The sequence below is a fragment of the Ochotona curzoniae genome, unplaced genomic scaffold (genome assembly GCF_017591425.1).
Source record: "Ochotona curzoniae isolate NIBS_2020 unplaced genomic scaffold, NIBS_Ocur_1.0 contig_2754, whole genome shotgun sequence".
Taxonomy (NCBI): Eukaryota; Metazoa; Chordata; class Mammalia; order Lagomorpha; family Ochotonidae; genus Ochotona; species Ochotona curzoniae.
In genome coordinates this window covers 16,063,755-16,071,178 of record NW_024465582.1, presented here as the reverse complement: position 1 = coordinate 16,071,178, position 7,424 = coordinate 16,063,755, and positions in this window count along the sequence as shown.

The following is a 7,424-nucleotide window of genomic DNA, read 5'->3' as shown; positions in this document are numbered from 1 at the left end:
TTTGCCTTAAAAATAATTTCTGTACTTTATGAGATAATATATGAGGGTTATTTAAAATAGTTGACCCTGACTCTTGAGTACAGCTAAAGTTTTGTTCTTAATGTCAGTTTTGGTTATGAGTGTGATTAGAGCACCGAAGTCTGATTTATCTGCACAATTATGTACATTTCCTGGAATGTATATTGTACTTCAATATTATTTAAAAAAAAATAAGTTAGCAGTAAGAAAAAGAAATAGCTTACCTTTAACCTCTAGGTTTCACATCAATAGTAGTTTTTCTTTTTCCGTTTTTTTTTTTAAACACCTAGAGCTTACTCACAGTTTATTCATGCTAGCAGTCTCTCCGAGATTATTTGTTTAATGCAGGAGTGGGCCAACTTTAAGAGACTGAATTTAGTCCACCACCTGTTTTTGTGCATAAGGTTTCAGTGGAGTACAGCCAACCCATAGATTTGCGTGTTTGCCTACAGGTGCTTTTGTGCTACAATGGTAGCCTGAAGCAGATGTGGCAGAGAGTGTAAAGTGTAAAAATTAAAATCTTTACCATCTAATCGGTTGTAGAAAATGTCAGTGTCTTGTTCAGGAATGACGTAGATATGTTCTTAGCGGAGTTGAAACATGATTCCACTAGTGAGAATCCAGTTGCCACAGGTTTTCTACTTTTTTTTTTTTAAGATTTATTTACTTTTATTGGAAAGACTATACACAGAGGGGGCGAGATAGAGAGGAATATTTTCCATCTGCTGATTCACTCCCCATGCGGCCACAACAGCAGGAGCTGAGCCATTCTGAAGCCATGAGCTTCTTCTGAGTCTCCCACGTGGGTGCAGAGTACTAAGGCTTTGGGTCATCCTCGACTGCCTTCCCAAGCCACACGCAGAGAACTGGATCGGGAACAGGGCTGCCGGGACACAAACTGGCACCCATATGGAATCCCGGGGCCTGCAAGGTGAGGACTTTAGCTACTAGAGTATAGTGCTGAGCCCAGTATTCTATTCTTTTAATTATTTTTTTAAAAAGGATTTATTTATTTTATTGGAAAGATCAGGAGCCAGGAACTTCTTTCTGGGTCTCCCACGTGGGTGCAGGGTCCCCAGGCCTTGGGCCATCCTCGACTGCTTTCCCAGGCCACAAGCAGGGAGCTGGATGGGAAGTGGAGCTGCTGGGATTAGAACCGGAGCCCATATGGGATCCCGGCTTGTTTAAGGCATGGACTTAAGCCACTACCCTATCGTGCTGGGCCCTATTCTTTAAAATATTCATTTTATCATTTGAAAGCAGAGTTGTGTGGGAGTGGATTCATTCCCCGACCTACCCCTTCTCTATGTCCCCACTGAAAAAGAGAGGTATTCTTTCAGTTGATTCACTTCTCAGTTGGCTATATTATGTGGATCTGAGTCAGGGTGAAACCAGGAGACAGGAGTTCCTTTCTGGGTCTCTCACAGGATGTGGCCATCTTCTGCTGCTTTCCTTGCTTTCCCAGATACATTCTCAGGGAGCTGGATCAGAAGTTCAGTAGCTGATGGCAGTGCAGGTGGTGGCTTAACTTGCTGTGCCACAAAGCTGGCCCTGTCACAACATTTCAAGACTATGTATGGCTTCCATGGTATATACTGGAACATACTTATGAAGTCAATGGCTTCGAAAAGTTGTACCTTTTTTAAACTCGTATGGCCATAAAAATTGTTCCCTTATATTGACCTCATGGTTAAAGTGGTGGTATTCAAAAGATTGACTAAATGTCCTTTTTGGTAGTTGTTTGATTTCTTTGTCCACACAGAGGTTGACAGTAATTCTGTCACGGATAGGCAATGCATCCTGTAGCTCCTTTTCAGCTTTGAAGAAACATGGTGATGGACTTCGTCTGCAGGAGTTATCGATGACATAGGCTTAATGACAAACCCAGGAGATACTTTAGAGCAAAATTCTTCCTGAAGGAGACATATTCTGTGTTCAGCTGTTCAGGTCCTCTTGAAGGCATTTACTTCCAAGCTAAACAGAGTGATGGTTTGGGCATCAGATGATGTGTGTCCTTTTTTTCTGCTCTCGTTTGAAAGGTTGGTTGGAAAATTACAAATCTGATTCACAAAAGTTGATGTGTTGTGTGCATTGAGCTGAATTTCATTTCAAGAAAGCTCTAATTATAAATTCATTCAAATTCTGCAAGTATTGGAGAAAAAAATCACAAATTATATCCATCTACCAACACAAGGGTTAGAAGCTGCTCAGTGACTGTCACTCCATGGGTGAGTCAATGGGTCATGTTTCTTTAAATTCTCTTGTTTATAATTTAAGTGGACTATCATTTTGATTGTATCTCTTTCCTTTAGTCTTGAGGTTGTAGAAGAACAAAGTCAAAAGACAATATTTTGGTACAGCATGTGCTACTTTGCTCGGGGGATTTCCACTGGTAAGCTTGCAGTCTCTGGGTGGGGCAGGAGATGCTGAAAGGACCCGAGAGAGAAGACCCGAACAAAGTCAGGGAACTCAGAGAACGCTGACAGCTGCCACTAGTCCTTCTAGAGACTGGGACCGAGGGACCAAGGGAGCAAGCTCTCCTTCTTCATTGAGGTTTCATCTATTCTTTGGATACTTAGAAAACCTGAGGAAGAGCCTCTTTGTACCACCTCTGCCCCACGTGAGAGTATTAGAGTGCTTTGTTGCTAACGTCTATGGGACACGTCCAGATAGAAATTACAAGAGAGGATTGGGAAGATTCTTCAGGGCACCTGTACCTCCAGCGGTGAAATCAGGACTCAAGTCGGAATAGGCAATGCAGGTCCTGGGCTATGAGTCTCTTTCTCTTTTCTCATCACTTCCTTTTCTCTTCCCTCTTTTATACACTGCCTGAATTGGTTTCATGAGTGTCTGTGATGTGGCAAATTACAGAAAAGGAAAGCCATGTTATTGTGCCTCTTATGCAAGCTGAATGTGTACATCTAGGAGGACTCTCAATACCAATTGCTCAAATCTCTCCTTTCTTCGTGTCTGTGTGTGTGTGTGTGTGCGTACTTAGATCATTTATGAAGAAAAGCAAAACACTTCAAAGAGATTTTTCTTATTGCAAGAAGTGATGTGTGTTTCTATGTAACTAGCATAATCCTGGAAAGTTGGTCTTTGAACAAGGTTTGAAACCCTAGGATGTCAGGGTTGGATTGTTTGCTGATTCTGTGCTCAGTACCTCCCATGTCTTCCATTCTTTTCCAGCTCAAGGTCAATAAAGGCAAAAGTTTTCTATGGCAAATTCATGTTGAGTATCTGAACTTACCTTTGAACTCATTTCCTAGAAACAGAAATTTATTTATTTTATTTAGAAAGGCGTACAGAGAGTGAGTGAGAGAAGGAGAGGTGAGAGAGATCTTCCATGTGCTGGTTCACTCCACAGATGGCTGGAATGGCCAGAGCTGAGCTGATCTGGAGCTGAGAGCCAGGAGTCAAGAACTTTTTCCAGGTCTCCCATGTGGATATAGGGGCCCAAGGACTTGGGCAATCTTCTGCTGCTTTCCCGGGCCATAAGCAAAATGGATTGGGAAGTGGAGCAGCCGGGACATGAATTGGTGCCCAATAGGATACAGAAATCAGCAGGAGGTAATTTAGTCTGATATACCACCACAGCTCCTCTTCCCCCCACCGAATTTCATTTCCATTTTCTATGGAAGTGATAAATTCAGTGGGAGCTGATGTCTGTTCTTCAGCTCTTTCAACATCCTCGAGAGCATAGATGATTTTAACAGTTGTTGCTAAATCACTCATCTTGTGGCACATTGTCATTATTGAATATGTTTTATCCTTAAAGTGGAAAACAATCTTGGGCATGTGACTGCCTCAATGGAGTTGCTGGAGTCTGCAAGAGCCTTGGTGAAGGAGGACCAACAGCATGTGGGGGCGTCAGGTAGAGGGGTTGGCTGTTTGGAAATGCAGTGCTGACTTAGTCCTCAGTCAGATGTCTTGAGCATTTTATCACCCTGTGCTGAGTCAGACCCCAGGGCTCTGAGGGGGAGTCCCAGCATCTAGAAGTTTCCTTTCCAGGAGTACAGTGTTTTCCTTGTTGTGGCTCTTCTTTCATTTCACTTTCCTCCTTACCCTGCATCTTCAGCCACGTGTCTTGTTGACATTGAGCTTTCCGAGCAATGCCACATCTGTTTCACCTTCATCAGATTTTAGCTTTTGTCTTTGGATGCAACAAAATGGAATCTCTGTCTACCCTCTTTTCATTTGCTGACATTGTTTCTGTAAAAAAAAAAGGTAAATATTTTGATTTTTGCACACACCTGAAATTTGGTACAAGCAGGAACAGGTGAAAAGGTAAAAGCGAAATACTTTTGGTCAAAGGTCGAACCCTGGTGTTCCTGTGGGCAACTGCACCAGAGGCTAGGTCCCTGCAGCTCTTCACCTCCCTCCTAGGTCCTGGAGGACTCTGTGCAGCATCTCACAAAGTTTTTGAGAAAATTCTGGATTAAGCTATCCAGTTCTGGGCTCCAATCTCTGCTCTTTTGCATAGTCTCTTGCTTTGGAGGAGCTCCTGTCCTCTTAGGGGGTTGTAGCTGATAGCCACACTCTGCCAGCCATGTCCAAACACAGACCACCAGGAGAATTGACACGAACCCCCTGGAAGCCCAAACACTCTGTGCAAATGGAATCTCTGAGAACAATTCTGTCATCTCATGAATTCCCAGTCTAGCTATGCAAGCTCAATATCTAAAGTGCCCCTGAGGACACTTACCTATGAAATTATCACAAAGAATCGGTAGGCATTCTAAAACAGTGAAAAAAGCCAGGAATTTGGTCTATTGTCATACTACATAAGCCTGTAATATTCCTTTAATTTTTAATGTGTTTGTGTGAGTGTGTGTGAGAGTGTGTGTGTGAGAGTGTGTGTGAGAGAGAGAGAGAGAATTATCCACAGGACAAATATCTTGGGCTTGGCTAGGTGAAAACCAGAAACTGGGAATTCAGTCCACAACATGTGAGTGGCAGGAACCCAATGGCTTGTGTTGTCATTGCTGCCATGCATGCTCTGCACTGGTAGGAAACCCAGGGTCAGGACTGGAGCCAGGTAATGAACTCAGGTACTTGGATGTGATACATGCATGCCTTTCCCATTCGGCTAAATACCCACCCTTGTCTGCAAATTTTTTTAAGATTTATTTTCTTTTTATTGGAAAGGCAGATTTAGAGAAAAGAAGCAACAGAAAAAGATCTTCCATCATCAGCTGGTTCATTCACCAAACAGCTGCAGTGGCTGGAGCTGAGCTGATCCAAATCCAGGAGCTTCTTCTGGGTCTTCCATGGGGGTGCAGGGTCCCAAGGGTTTAGACCATCCTCCACAGCCTTCCCAGGCCACAAGCAGGGAGTGAAAAGGGAAATGGACATGAACTGGCACCCACATGCAGTTGGGTGCTTGCAATGCAAGGTCCCCAGCCACTAGGATACTGTGCCAGGTCCTGGACTGAAATTTTAAGATAAAATTGCGACTTGCAGAAACTTTCCAAGAAAATATTACAACGTTGCCAACTTTTGCTATCACACATAAGTGAACATCTGTGCTTTCACTTTATCATCAGTTCCAAGACACTTTGAAATTTGATGTAGGATTTTGGTTTTGTTTGTATTGGTATACTGTATTGCTGGGACAATGAAACCCCAAAATTTCTTGGTTGCAACCAAGATGTGCCTGTACTACTCTCTCGTGGCTAATGACCCACGATTGGTATGTACCTCTATGAGTTCATTCAGGTAGAAACCCAGTCTTTCATTTCCTAGGCATTTGACTTGGCCTGTGCCCTTGAGGTTGGTTTAACAGTACGTTAATATCATTCAAGATCTTGGCAAGTAGACAAAAAGGTAAAGAAAAGGGGGATTTCTTCTTAAGGACATGATCTGGAAGTTACTTCTGCTTGGAACCCATGCCTGGAAAGTAGTCTTTGTGACTGCTTTAGCAACTAGGAAGGAAAAAAAATACAGTCTGGAGAGAGGTTACCAGCTTTCAAGTAGCATTGGAGGCTGCATTGGCAAAGAGAAGAGAAAAGAGATGTTGGCAGAATAGGAAACCTCTTCAAGAACTGTATGCTCAGTAACATGGGGGTTGTGTGTATTCCAAAGAACACTGGAAACTCTAAGAAGGAAGATCAGCACTCGACCTTGGGATCACAGAATGTAAGATCGCTTGGTAGGTGACTGAATCTAGAACATATGAAGATACAAATGTTTTTCTTTTAGTAGATTTTCAGAAGGGACCGTGGCTCCCAATTTTATTTACTTAATTTATATGTTTTTATTGGAAATTAGAGAGGAGGATAGACAGAGACGATTCACTCCCCAAGCGGCCGCAATGGCTGAAGCTTCACTGATCCTTAGGAAAAGCCAGGAGCTCTGAGCCTCTTCCTGGTCTCCCATGTGAGTGCAGGGTCTCAAGGCTTTGTGTCATCCTTGACTGCTTTCCCAGGCCACAAGCAGGGAGCTGGATGAGAAGTGGGGCTGCTGGGATTAGAACCAGAGCCCATATAGGATCCTGGCACGTGCACAGCAAGGACTTTAGCTGCTAGACTATGGCACCGGGCCTTCAATTTTAAATTCCAATTCATTGACCCATGGGTTATCATCATGTAACCAAGAACAATAAAATTGTATCTGAGACACTCACTTGGAGCTTCCAAACAACTTGCTCACCCTATCCTGGCAGGGGGAAAGAGGCATGTTCAACCCAGGCGTCTTGTTTGTGCTCACATCTGTCTTCCCTACCCATGAGCAGATGGGAGAAAATGATGCTTTCCTGTTTTGTTTCTGGTGCCTCAAATGAGATTACCTGCTCCCCCACCCTGTGGAGGGGGGCTTCACAACATCATCTTCTTGCAAAGTAATGAATTTCTTCTTTACAAGAAATACACTCTGTTGTCCAGTTCTGTTCAAGTCTTGTATTTTCTGTAGCTAAACACTCTCCCGTTGTCTGAATCCAAGAGAAGGTGATTTCAGTTTGCTGAGGACTAAGGCTAGTCAAGGGCAGTCAGGGAACCTCAGATTTTCTACAAATGCGTATCTTGAGCTTCTTTTTTAATTGAAAAGATTCTTAGCTCTTTGACTCAGATAGGAAGCTGAGTTTTTGCTCCCCTGGTCCTTTCACTGTGACTCTCATAAAGGCAAAGTTGAATGTTAGGCAAATCTCAGATTTTTTGTGTAGCCTCGTTTTCGAAGGACCCTCTGTACAGAGAGCCACAGAGGGTGCTGGAGTTCTTGCTCCAGCATGTTGATATTTTTGGAAATATTCATCACTGCCACCTCACTTCTGGGTTTTACTTCCGCTTATTGCTCTTTTCATCTCTGTGTTCCTCAAATACGAAGGTCAGCTATTTGGAACTCTTGACTCAAGGAGAAAAGGCACCGATGTATTGAAGAGAAGAGTCTCTTTCGGCTTTTCAATTTGGAAA